This window comes from Odocoileus virginianus, chromosome 10, assembly GCF_023699985.2.
Source record: "Odocoileus virginianus isolate 20LAN1187 ecotype Illinois chromosome 10, Ovbor_1.2, whole genome shotgun sequence".
In the NCBI taxonomy this organism is placed as follows: domain Eukaryota; kingdom Metazoa; phylum Chordata; class Mammalia; order Artiodactyla; family Cervidae; genus Odocoileus; species Odocoileus virginianus.
In genome coordinates, this window is record NC_069683.1 from 22,092,211 (window position 1) to 22,106,525 (window position 14,315).

A 14,315-nucleotide genomic window follows, 5' to 3' on the forward strand; every position below is an offset into this window, starting at 1 on the left:
AGACCTTTGTTGGCAAAGTAATGTCTCTGCTTTTTAATATGCTGTCTAGGTTGGTCATAGTTTTACTTCCAGGGAGCAAGCATCTTTTAATTTCATGGCTGCAGTCACCATCTGCAGTGATTTTGGAGCCCAAAAATATAGTCTCTCACTGTTTCCATTGTTTCCTCATCTATTTGCCATGAAGTGATGGGACCAGATGCCATGATCTTTGTTTTCTGAATGTTGAGTTTTAAGCCAACTTTTTCACTCTCCTGTTTCACTTTCCTCAAGAGACTATTCAGTTCTTCACTTTCTTATGTAAGTATGGTGTCATCTGCATATCTGAGGTTATTGATATTTCTCCTTGCAATCTTGATTCCAACTTGTGCTTCATCCAACCTGGCATTTTGCATGATGTACTCTACATAAAAGTTAAATAAGCAGGGCGACAAAATACAACCTTGACATACTCCTTTCCCAATTTGGAACCAGTCTGTTGTTCCACCCAGTTCTAACTGTTGCTTCTTGACCTGCATACAGATTTTTCTAGAAGCAGGTCAGGTGGTCTGGTATTCCCATCTCTTTAAGAATTTGCAGCCTGTAAAATCTGGGTACGGCTAAGCCTTGCCTGAATTCCCAACATACAGAATTGATGAGATAATGCAATAGTTGAGGGATGAAAGCAACGCCCATGTCCATGAAAGAAAGAATGGGTAACAAATTGTGATGTATACATGCAATAGGATACTGTTATTCAGCCTTAAAAAGAAAGGACATTTTGACATACACTACTGTATCGATAGGGGCTTCACTTCCCTGGTAGCTTAGAGGTTAAAGTGTCTGCCTCCAATGCGGGAGACCCTGGTTCGATCCCTGGGTCGGGAAGATCCCCTGGAGAAGGAAATGGCAACCCGCTCCAGTATTCTTGCCTGGAGAATCCCATGGATGGAGGAGCCTGGTAGGCTACAGTCCATGGGGTCACAAACAGACACGACTGAGCAACTTCACTTTACAGTATCGATGAATCTTGATTCAGTTATGCTAAGTGAAATAAATCAAATACACAAAACAAATACAGATTGACTCTACTTATATGAGGTACTCAGAAGTGTTAAAGATGTTAATGAATTAAAGCCCTTAACTGTTTACATTAAAGCCCTTAATATTGTGAATGCTCTTTATCAAGTTGCAAAAGTTCAAAGTGCTGATGAAAGAAATCATAGAGTATGTAAACAAATTGAGACATATTATGTTAATTAATTGAAAGACTCAGCATAATAAAGATGTCAGTCCTCCCAGAAATTGAAACATAGGTTTAGCACAACTTCTATCAAAACCGCAAGATTTTTTGCAGATAGACAATATTATTCTAAAGCAATGTATATGGAAAAGCAAGGAAACTAAAACAGTTAAAGCAAGTTTCAAAAAGAAATCAAAAGTAGGAGTAACTCATTTATTTGATTTCATGACATTATATAGCTATAGGAATCAAGACTCTGTGGTAATATTGAAGAGATAGACATACCGATCAATGGAACAGAATAAAGGAACCAAAAATCAACCCATACAAATATACCCAACTAATTTTTCACAAAGATGAAAGAAACAATTTAGTGGAGGAGAGCTTTTCAACCAAGTGATGGTGGAGTAACTGAACATCCAAAAGCAAAAAAGAAAGTAGCAAGAAAGGGAATGAGGGAAGGAAGGAAACCTAGTTTCACAAGACTTATACAAAAACTAATTCAAAATGGATCACAGTGAAAAGACTAGCAATATAAGTAGAAAATAGGCAAAAGACATGAAGAGACATTTTGCCAAAGATAATGTACAGGTGGCAAATAAACACATGGAAATGTGTTATACATCATGAGCCATTAAGGGAATGAAAATTAAAAGCACAGTGATGTATCACTATACAGCTATCAGAGTGGCTAATATAATAGATCGGAATCACTACATTGCTGGTGAGAACATACAATAATAGAGCCACTCTGGAAAACTATTTAGAGGTTTCTTAAAAAGCTAAAATGCAAATACCATATGACTCAGGGATTGCACTCCTGGACATTGACCCCTAGAAAAGAATATTTATGTTCACACAAAAATCTGTACAGGAATGTTGATAGCCAATTCCAATGCAAAAGTTTCTATGCTAAGTGATCCCATTAGTGTAACATTCTTTTTTAAATTTATTTTTATTTTTTAAATCTGTATTTATTTATTTGACTACACTTGGGCTTCCCTAGTAGCTCAGCTGGTAAAGCATCTGCCTGCAATGAAGGAGACCCGGGTTCAGTCCCTGGGTTGGGAAGATCCCCTGGAGAAGGAAATGGCAACCCACTCCAGTATTCTTGCCTGGAGAATTCCATGGACAGAGGAGTCTGGAGAGCTATGGTCTTTGGGGTCACAGAGAGTTGGACATGACTGAGTGACTAACACGCACACACACTGGGTCTTAGCTACATGATCTTTGATCTTCATTGTGGCATCTTTAGTTACGGCATGCAGGATCTTTAGTTGTGGTATGTGGGATCTAGTTCCCCAATCAAGGATCGAACCTGGGCCGCCCACACTGGGGGTGTGTAGTCTTAGCCACTGGACCATCAGGGAAGTCCTGTGTGACATTCTTGAAATGGTAAAATTAGAAATGAAGAACAGATTACTCGTGGTTCCCAGGGTTGAAGGAGGGGGGAGGGAGGAGGGAAGTGGGTGTGGCTATAAAAGGGCAACATGGGGGATCCTCGTGGTTAGGGAAATATCCAGTATCTTGACTAGATCAATATCAAGATATTGTGCTATGTTTGTACGAGATGTTACCATTGGTGGAAATTGGGTAAAAGGTAAATGAGATTTCTCTGTATTATATCTTGTAATTGCATGAGAATCTACAATTATCTCAAGATTAAAGTTTAATCTTTTTAAAAGCTATATAATGACAAACAAATAAAATTGCAAACTTGGGTTGGATCCTAGACGGAAAACCAAACCAAACTAAGAGCTCTAAAGGATTATTTGGAGTAGAATTGGGGAGATTTAAATATGATTGTATGCTAAACAGTATTTATTGTACAAGTTAAATTTTTGAGTGTGATCATAGTGTTATGATTATATAGGAGCCTATATAACTCCTTGTTACCCTGAATTATTTAGTACAATAAATTATTTAGGGATAACACGTAACAACACCTGCACCTAAATCTCAAGTAATTTGTAAATAAGTTTTTTTTTAACTCTCAAATAATTGAAGGGGGGAGGAAGGAGGGAGAGAGTAAGCAAGCCAAGCAGCCAATGTAGAACACTCCTGAAAGATAAACAGACAAGAGTGATGATGAGGGAAACAGCCTCCATAATCAATAGTTACGAAAGTTACGAACTCTGTCCCGTACCAGGAATCTTTCAAGCCCTGCTTGCCTAGACGAACGTTGCCTACTTTTCTATTCCTATAGATAAATGCTGTAGACTTTTTATAAAACATTTTACTGATCAGATACTGGAAACTTTTTCAAATGTATATTATCAGTATCTTTAAACAGGGTTTTTCAAGTTGGCCAACTTATAGCTACAAAGTTTACCTTCCCCTCCTGTCCAAATGCCCTAGGGTCTCATCTTCCCCAGTGAAGTGCTAGGCAGTTCCCAGAGATGGCTTTCAACTGTACTCTCCTTGAAGTGTTGTGACACTGTGATAAATGCAGGTATTGGGATGTAGTGGTCCCCAGGTCCGAGCAATAAACGTTCTCCTCCTTCCATATTGTAGTCAGATAAGGAGCAAGGCCTTGTTTAAAAATTTTAAGTGAGTCGTGTTTTTTCCTTCACAGTGGTTTCTTCAGGAAAGTAGAACTGTTTCAAAAATGTAAGGAGAAATCTTTTTTTACCTTCTGTAATGAATAATTTATCTTGTATGTGTGTTTTAATTTATTTTCAAAGTTATTCGGATATGTGGTATGTGTTTTATGTTTTTCTCTGTGTATGTGTTCATTTGTTTTTGAAAATAATACTCTACCCTAGAATCCTAGGGAGAATGAGTAAGAGACATACCGAGAACTCAGTGGAACAAAAATTCAGTCTTTCAGGGAAGTCATTTGAAACAGAAGTCATAAACATCCACAGCCTCTGACCTGCCAATTTCCATGTAAGGAACCCATTGTAAAGTTATAATTTAAAATGTGGACAAAGGTTTATCCACAAAAGTTCACTAACACATTATAAAAGCAAATACTATATGAATAATCTGATGTTCCAATTTAGAGGAATAGTTAACTTATTATACATGCAGGTATTTAGATAGGAAACTGTACATTCTTTATTATTATCTTATAATCAATAAAAGTAAATATTTTAATTACTTTGGAAATGTTTTATATGAGAAATGAAATAAATATAAGCTATTTTATGGGCAACAGAACTAAAACAGATGCATCATTTCCGGTTTCCAACTGTGTTCCAATCTCTCACACTCTGTTTCCTCTTTGGACTCGGCTCTTTCCTAATTTAGCTTTGAGGAATTTCCTATCAGAAAACAATGCCTCTCTGGTCATGGGTGTAATGATATCTTGTTCATTGATTTCTTTTATTGACCCTTATATCCCTAGTTCACTGGCACAGAAAAACAGAAAAGTGTAAATGATTAATAAATGCCTTGAGAAGAAATTACCACCACCATCCTCCAGAAACCATTTTAGAAAAAAGGATATGTACATGCAGAGTTTTGAAAGATCATTATTAGTTTAACATAATTCTTACATGGTGTATCCCCTACAGAATCTCCTTCAGGAAAGCCTGGAGGATTAGCCATAACTCAGAACATGAAGCTTACTCTGTTACAAGAAAGTAATCAGTCCCATGTTATTCATCCAAGCAATGTTTTACTTAGAAAATCCAGAAATAAATTCATTTTGGTCTCGCAGAAACTGAGGTGAAAGTATGATATTTTTGGTGGATGAAATGCTGAAAGTTCTATTTGATACTGAAAATTGTTTTGTCTTAACAATTACAGGCATTAATGACAGCATCACACAAAAAAGAAAAACACAGACAAAGGTTTTAGAAACCCAGAATGTATCTTACTAGATATGATAAAAAATTTAAGGGAGTGACACCACTACCAACACACACACACACCCTTTCCATTCCCTTTTATAGTAAAGCAGCTTTTAATTTACTTGATTTTGTCATTGTGATAATCCTCATTTAGGCTGTTTTCAATTTATAAAAATTGTATCTTCTCCCCCAAAGGAATTTGATTGAGCTGTTTCTAACAAACTACACATGTTTTGTGAAAACATTATTAAAATCGGGACTCACTTTCCCCCTCCCCACTTCCACCTCTCTCTGCGCCATGAAAGACAATTTCACTCACACTTGTTTCTGAAAAAACATTTGCAATGAAAGAGATATAGTTATTGAAAATAATACTCTTGTATAAAAGACAAATCATGTCAACGTCAATTGTGGACAATCAGGGAAACGAAACATTTATTTAACTGCCTTTTGGGGAAATTATATTATAAAATCTAATGAGGAACACTGGAAATGTGTCTCCTGTTCTTCCCACCAAGTTAGCTCAGACCGCAGTTGTGGACGCTTCCTCTTTCGCGTCTCAGATTTTCTCTGCTTTCCACTGCAGCTGTGAGAATTTCCACACCTGGCAAGCAGCAGGAACTCACACATGAGGCTTTTGAACTCACAGCCTTCCAAACAGCAATCCTCTATTTGTTCCAAAATGTAGATAAGACAAACAACTATACAGTGCCATGATTAGGATTTGTTTTAAGGATCCCAATGTCCTGAAAGGTTTAACATTGTTGCATTCAAACATCAACCCTGCAAAAATCTGACTAAGAAATTCATTCAGTATGCAAATGTTGGACAGAAGCAGAGTTAAGCAGGAATGTTGTAATGCTAAAGCATAATTTTCAAAAACTTCAACATGACTGCCACAGAAATCAAGAATGAACATACTCTAAGATTTTATTCAACTCATTAATTATTGAAAGAATTAGTAAAATGATAAAGCTGGTCCAAAGGAAAGTTGGAGAAACAGAGATTTTATAGTCAGTCAAAGGAGAGCGGAAATGGTTTTACCAGTTTAACAGATATGAACTGGTTAATAGCCTACAGTGCGTTAATCTCTGGGAGTATTTTTTTTTTTACTAAACAAATCTCTGAGTTAATGTACAACTTCAGTGTCTCATCTCTAATCAAATAGTAAATAGCAAAGTCAAACAGGTGAATTCTCACACATATGTGTGTTGTATGTTTAGTCGCTCAGTCGTGTCGATTCTTTGCGACCCCATGGACTGTAGCCTGCCAGGCTCCTCTGTCCATGGGGATTCTCCAGGCAAGAATACTGAAGTGGGTTGCCATGCCTTCCTCCAGGGCAGACATAGATAGTTAAATGTAATAGTTATTAGATGAGCATGTTAAACAATAACACTGTTGCCTTCTTACTGTGTTTCAAGTTTTGGATGATCTTTCTTAATAATAATGTCTTCAAAAGAGTTTAGAAGAGAATGTACCAAGAGAAATCATAATGTATTATTTACCTTGGTAAAATATTCTGACCCTTAGCTCTGTCAGCTCAAAAACTGATTTTTTTTCCCACTCAGTGTGCCTGTACACTAACTCAGCTCACAGGAAACAGATCTACAAATCAAACAAAAACAATCTGTTTACATTAAAAACATAACTCTTATATCCCATGGCTGGTACATTCTTTCCTCTAAGGAAAGCAGTAAATTGGGTCAATTTATCATCTCAGTGGGGCTTCCCTGGTAGCTCAGCTGGTAAGTAATCTGCCTGCCATGTAGGAGACCTGGATTTGATCTCTGGGTTGGGAAGATCCAGTGGAGGAGGGCATGGCGACCCATTCCAGTATTCTTGCCTGGAGAATCCCCACGGACAGAGGAGCAGCTAAGGATAGCACAGCATCATCTCAATATTTCTTGATGAGCTGTAGTGAAACTAACTAGGAAAATCAGGTTGCAGTGCTGTGAAAATGCTCCCTGCCTCCCCATTTTTCCAAATGAAGTTGGGGGGATGTCTCCTTTCTTCAAGAGCAGAAAAAATGAGTATGGCCACAAAATGTCCAGATTCTTGACTGGCATTTGGGAAGAGGGAAGTGAAGTGAAGTGAAAGTCGCTTAGTTGGGTCCGACTCTTTGCGACCCCATGAACTGTAAGTCCATGGAATTCTCCAGGCCAGAATACTGGAGAGGGTGGCCTATCCCTTCTCCAGGGAATCTTCCAGACCCAGGAATCGAATTGAGGTCTCCTGCTTTGCAGGTGGATTCTTTACCAACTGAGCTATGAGGGAAGACTGGAGAGGGAAGGCAAGTACTTTTACTTCTTGCTAGTGGACAGGCTTTACCAAAGAAAACTCATTGTCAAGGACAGTATTGGAAACTTCCATAGATTCCAAGGCAGTTTCCAAAACTAAGCTTCTGCCTCCGGGCTCAGAATCTGCTGTCAGTCTGAATAGTGCAATGAGCCAAGGGCATAGTTGCAAAGCCTGTTATTATTGTCGGCAGTCTTCCCAGGAGCCTCCCCATACAACCTGCATGTCCACACACCCCACTCCCTTTTCTACTGACCCCCTTCATTCTTCACCACGCATGTCCTCCTCCCTCTGAGAACTGTCCCTTATTTTGGTGGAGAGATGTGGGAGGAGAGGAAGAAACAGTGGCGGCTACCCTGAAACTCACTGAGCTTGGAGTATATCCCAAGGCCAGAACTCCTCACTGGGTGACCTCCCCCGCACTCCTCGGCTTCCTTTAGCCAGTATCATGCTTTGTGTGCTCAGCTGTGTCCGACTTTTTACAACCCATGGACTGTAGCCCACCAGGCTTCTCTGTCCATGGATTCTCTAGGCAAGAATACTGGAGTAGGTTGCTGTTTCCTACTCCAGGGGATCTGCCCAACCAAGGGATCGAACCCACATTACTTGCATCTCCTACATTGGCACTCAGATTCTTCACCACTGCACCACCTGGGGAGCCCAAATCATTCAATAGTTGAATTGCTTTTGCAGCTCAGAAGTTAAGGACATCCAGACACCTCCAAAATCTTGCCTTTGAAAATGGATATGTAGGGGGAGATTATAATCCAGGGCTCTTCCTTCCCCAAACAGAATAAACATGGGAAATGCCACACTGAATCTCTTTTTCTAGGTTTCATCAGATCTAATGCTTCCTCTGATTGACTCAGTCTTTCTAAGTCTGTGATCTTATCCAAGGTTAACATACTTACTTTCTTATTCTTCTAGTGTGAAAAAGGTTATGATTCTTAAGTGTTTAACTTCTCCAAGCCAGGCTTCAGCAATACATGAACCGAGAACTTCCAGATGTTCAAGCTGGTTTTAGAAAAGGCAGAGGAACCAGAGATCAAATTGCCAACATCTGCTGGATCATTAAAAAAGCAAGAGAGTTCCAGGAAAACATCTATTTCTGCTTTATTGACAACGCCAAAGCCTTCGACTGTGTGGATCACAGTAAACTGTGGAAAATTCTGAAAGAGATGGGAATACCAGACCCCCTGACCTGCCTCTTGAGAAACCTGTATGCAGGTCAGGAAGCAACAGTTAGAACTGGACATGGAACAACAGGTTCCAAATAGGAAAAGGAGTACATCAAGGCTGTATATTGTCACCCTGCTTATTTAACTTATATGCAGAATACATCATGAGAAATGCTGGGCTGGAAGAAGCACAAGCTGGAATCAAGATTGCTGGGAGAAATATCAATAACCTCAGTTATGCAGATGACACACCTCTTATGGCAGAAAGTGAAGAGGAACTAAAAAGCCTCTTGATGAAAGTGAAAGAGGAGAGTGAAAAAATTGGCTTAAAACTCAACATTCAGAAAACTAAGATCATGGCATCTGGTCCCATCACCTCATGGGAAATAGATGGGGAAACAGTGGAAACAGTGACTGACTTTATTTTGGGGGGATCCAAAATCACTGCAGATGGTGACTGCAGCCATGAAATTAAAAGACACTTACTCCTTGGAAGGAAAGTTATGACCAACCTAGATAGCATATTAAAAAGCGGAGACATTACTTTGCCAACAAAGGTCCGTCTAGTCAAGGCTATGGTTTTTCCAGTGGTCATGTATGGATGTGAGAGTTGGACTGTGAAGAGAGCTGAGTGCTGAAAAATTGATGCTTTTGAACTCTGGTGTTGGAGAAGACTCTTGAGAGTCCCTTGTTCAGCAAGGAGATCCAACCAGTCAATCCTGAAGGAGATCAGTCCTGGGTGTTCATTGGAAGGACTGATGCTGAAGCTGAAACTCCAATACTTTGGCCACCTCATGCGAAGAGTTGACTCATTGGAAAAGACCCTGATGCTGGGAGGGATTGGGGGCAGGAGGAGAAGGGGACAACAGAGGATGAGATGGCTGGATGGCATCACCGACTTGATGGAGATGAGTTTGAGTAAACTCCGAGAGTTGGTGATGGACAGGGAGGCCTGGCGTGCTGCGATTCATGGGGTCGCAGAGAGTCAGACACGACTGAGCGACTGAACTGAACTGCACTGATGGCATCACATGCGTTTCCCTGGTGGCTCAGACAGTAAAGAATCTGCCTGCAGTGCAGGAGACCTGGGTTCAATTCCTGTGTCTGAAAGATCCTCTGGAGTAGGAAATAGTAACCCACTCCAGTATTCTTGCCTGGAGAATCCCATGGACAGAGGAACCTGGTGGGCTACAGTCCAAAGGGCCACAAAGAGTCAGACATGACTGAGCGACTAACACACACGTGCACACACACACACTCACATTCCATTGCCAACTCTAGATTGGCACGTGTAAAATTTGTTATGTTAAGTTCAAATAACTGCAAAAGATACAATTCTGCCTTACTATTTATCTAGTACCCCACTCATGATACTAGAGAAAAGTGTGAGCGTCAACAAAGGCCCTGTACAGCTAAACATAAATAAATGAACAAAACTTTTTTAAAAATCTAACAATATGCATCATGAAAATGATCTCATTTGAGAATGTTAACTTTAAAATAGACATAGAGATCATAGATGGGTAGATAGACAAATGAATGAATGAAAAAAGAGAGAAATGATAGAGCCCTGAGTCTTGTTTTGAATTTGCTATCTAAATAAAGTAAGATGGAATCACCTGGAAAATTTCTTTCTGAATCTGTCCTTTTTCACCAAGAAATTCTCCATTAGCAGCTATGAATTCTTTAATTGGTTCCTTTGGAATCTTGGAGACTACCTAGTGTAGGAAGTTGCATTCTGTTATTTTCAGAGCATCCCATTGGTTGCGACTGTTCCTGCACTCTGTTCATGTGGAAGGGGATCACACAAGGGCCTAAATATCATCTTCAAGGCTGATTGCCACACATGCATGATGGTTGTTCAATATATATGTTTTGAATGAAATAATTATGTTCTACCTTTATAATTTAAGACTTAGAGAGCCATCTTATCTCTAAATAATTTAACCCTTAGAGACCCTCCCACCCCCATATTGGACACCCTACAAAGTGAATCATTTCAATTTTCAAATAGAATGTGAAAAACAGCAACCCAGAAATGATATAGTCATGATATGTTTGCTCACTTCGAATACTTTTATAGGACACTGGAAAATATTTTAAATTAGCAGCATTTCAGGAAACTTAGTTAGTGTGGTTGCTGTAATATCAGGTAACCCTATTAATCAGAATTTTCAGTTTCTTCCACTTGTATAGAGCTTCCAATTGTAGAAAAAATTTTCATATATGTGATCTCATTTGCATTCATAAAAGCTCTGAGAAGACAGGATTGATTTGATTCCAACTTTACGTATGAGGATACTTGACTAGGTCCCAATTTTATTTTTTTTCTAAACTTTTTTTGGCCACATTTTGCGGCATGCAGGATCTTAGTTCCCCAACCAGAGATCAAACCCTTGCTCCCTGCATTGGGAGCTCTGAGTCTTAACCGTGGGGGGGTGTGTGTGTGTGTGTGTGCGCATTCAGTTGTGTCTGATTCTTTGTGACTCCATGAACTGTAGCCTACCAGCCTCCTCTGTCCATGGAATTTTCCAAGCAAGAATACTGGAGTGGGTTGCCATTTCCTACTCCAGGGGATGTTCCTGACCCAGGGATCAAACCCACATCTCTTGCATCTCCTGCATTGGCAGCAGGATTCTTTACAACTGTGCCACTTGAATAGATCCCAATTTTAATAAGCCTAACCAGGAGTAAAATCTTATTTTCTGATTCCTATTCCAGGAAGGGTATGAACTATCAAAAAAGGCTTTGAGGAGGAATTTGCATAGGATAGGTGGTTTTGCTACAGAAAAGACAACCCCAACATCTCAATGGCTCAAAACAACAGAGATTTTTCATGTAAGTCCAACACAGGTGGGTTGACTTTTCAAGGCAAATGCCCTCCATACAGCTCTTTAGTGATCCACCCTTTTAAAGCTGCCCCATGGTTACCACGTGGAGAAGAGGGTCTTTCAATGGAAATCAAATGCTTTGGTTTTACAACAACATTTGCTGCCCCCCCCCACCATAGCCTGTGGGCCAGAACTAGTCATAACACGCTCTCTGACTGCAAGGTGTTGGTGTGCAGATTGGAAAAGAATTCCCAGATGGGAGGCAGGATGAAAGGAGAATAAAATGTATTAGAATGGGGGAGGAGGGGGATTGCTGCCAGTACAGCAGGCCAGCTTCCTGAAAATCAGAGATAGCTGACCCCTCACGTGGCTGTTTAGTCTTCTTTTATAGCTGGAGAACAAAGGAACAGGGTAGCGGTCTTGCAAATCATTTGCTGATTGGATGAGGTATGTGTGCATTCCCTATATAGGGGTGAATGAAGAGTAAGACATACCTTTCCTTGTGTGGGACAGGAAGGGGACAGGCCATGTTACACAGGGGGGCTCAAAAATTCCACAATGGTTACAACCTGGCGGGAAGGGCCATAAGGGTCTGGGTTTTTTCCTGTTCCTACACTTCAAGACCTTTCCTGCTCATCTTGTTCTTTTTTAATATTTATTATTATTATTTTTTTAATGTTGGCTGCATCAGGTCTTGGGCTTTCCAGGTGGCCCAGTGGTAAAGAATCCACCTGCCAAGTAGGAGATGCAGTTTTCATCCCTAGGTCGGGAAGATCCCCTTTCCGAGGAGGAAAAGGCAACCTACTCCAGTATGCTTGCCTGAAAAATCCCAGGGACAGAAGAGTCTGGTGGGCTACAGTCCATAGGCTTGCATGACAGTCAGACACGACTTACTGACTGGGCATGCCTGCATCAGATCTTAGTTGCGGCACATGGAGCCTCAGTTGCTGCTGTGGACCTCTCTGTAGTTGAGGCACGGGGCTTGGTTGTTCCGAGGCATTTGGGCTGTTAGTTCCCTACCAGGGATCGAATGTGTCCCCTGCTTTGCAAGGCAGATTCTTAACCACTGGACAACCAAAGAAGTCCCCTCATGTTGTTCTTTTGTCCTCAGGGCGCCATATAAGGGGACAGGGAAGTATAAGTTTCCTGGGTCCCCAGGGCATGGGTGAGCACCCACACTCCCCACCGTGAATAAATATCAAAGAATAAATAGTATTTGTAGAAGCAGGAGGAGGCCCCTCAAGGACACTAATGAAAATGGAGAAATACACACACAACATCAAACCTTTTTGAAAGCCCAATGCTGGGTTCTCTCACATACGTTTTTATTAGTTGATCCTGACAACAGCCTGGAAGGTGAATACTGTTCCTTGTTTTATGGTTTAGGAAACTGAAGTTTATAGATGTGAGAAATGGGATATTTCCTGCCATATCATTAAACGAGGATGTCGCAACCATCAGTAATTGCAGCCCTCCAATCTGGGATGGTGAGCCCTGAAGGAGCTCAGGAAGGAGAAAAAGACCTGCATCTGGATGCTGGGAAAGACTGAAGGCGGGAGGAGAAGGAGGCGACAGGGGATGAGGTGGCTGGATGGCATCACAGGCTTGACGACATGAGTTTGAGTGAGCTCCAGCAGTTGGTGATGGACAGGGGAGGCCTGGTGTGCTGCAGTCCATGGGGTTGCAAAGAATTGGACATGACTGAGCTGAGTGACTGAACTGAACTGAGCAGCCATCTGACTGTAGCCACTCCCCATAGTGAGCCCTGAGGCAAGGCAGCTCAGGAAGTGAAAACAAAGGATACTGGCCACAGACTAACTAAGGTGTATATAAAAGGAACAAAGCTGGTGGAAGTGATGGAATTCCAGCTGGGCTATTTCAAATCCTAAAAGATGATGCTGTGAAAGTGCCACACGCAATATGCCAGCAAATTTGGGAAACTCAGCAGTGGCCACAGGACTGGAAAATGTCAGTTTTCATTCCAATCCCAAAGAAAGGCAATGCCAAAGAATGCTCAAACTACCACACAATTGCACTCATCTCACACGCTAGCAAAGTAATACTCAAAATTCTCCAAGTCAGGCTTCAACAGTATGTGAACCGTGAACTTCCATGTGTCCAAGCTGGATTTAGAAAAAGCAGAGGAACCAGAGATCAAATTGCCAACATCCATTGGATCATTGAAAAAACAAGAGAGTTCCAGAAAAACATCTATTTCTGCTTTATTGACTATGCCAAAGCCTTTGACTGTGTGGATCACAACAAACTGGAAAATTCTTCAAGAGATGGGAATACCAGACCACCTGACCTGCCTCCTGCAAAACCTGTATGCAGGGCAAGAAGCAACAGTTAGAACTGTTCATGGAACAACAGATGGGTTCCAAATCAGGAAAGGAGTACATCAAGGCTGTATATTGTCACCCTGCTTATTTAACTTATATGCAGAGTACATCATGAGAAATGCTGGGCTGGAGGAAGCACAAGCTGAAATCAAGACTGCTCGGAGAAATATCAATAGCCTCAGATATGCAAATGACACCATCCTTATGGCAGAAAGCGAAGAAGAACTAAAGAGCCTCTTGTTGAAAGTGAAAGAGGAGAGTGAAAAAGTTGGCTTAAAACTCAACATTCAGAAAACTAAAATCATGGCATCCTGGTCCCATCACTTCATGGCAAATAGATGGGGAAACAATGGAAATAGTGAGAGACTTTACATTTTTGTGCTCCAAAATCATTGCAGATGGTTACTGCAGCCATGAAATTAAAAGATGCTTACTCCTTCAAAGAAAAGTTATGACCAACCTAAACTGCATATTAAAAAGCAGAGTCATCACTTTGCTAACAAAGTTCCGTCTAGTCAAAGCTGTCATTTTTCCAGTGGTCATATATGGATGTGAAAAGAAGGTTGAGCACCGAAGAATTGATGCTTTTGAACTGTGGTGTTGGACAAGACTCTTGAGAGTCCCTTGGACTGCAAGGGGATCCAACCAGTCCA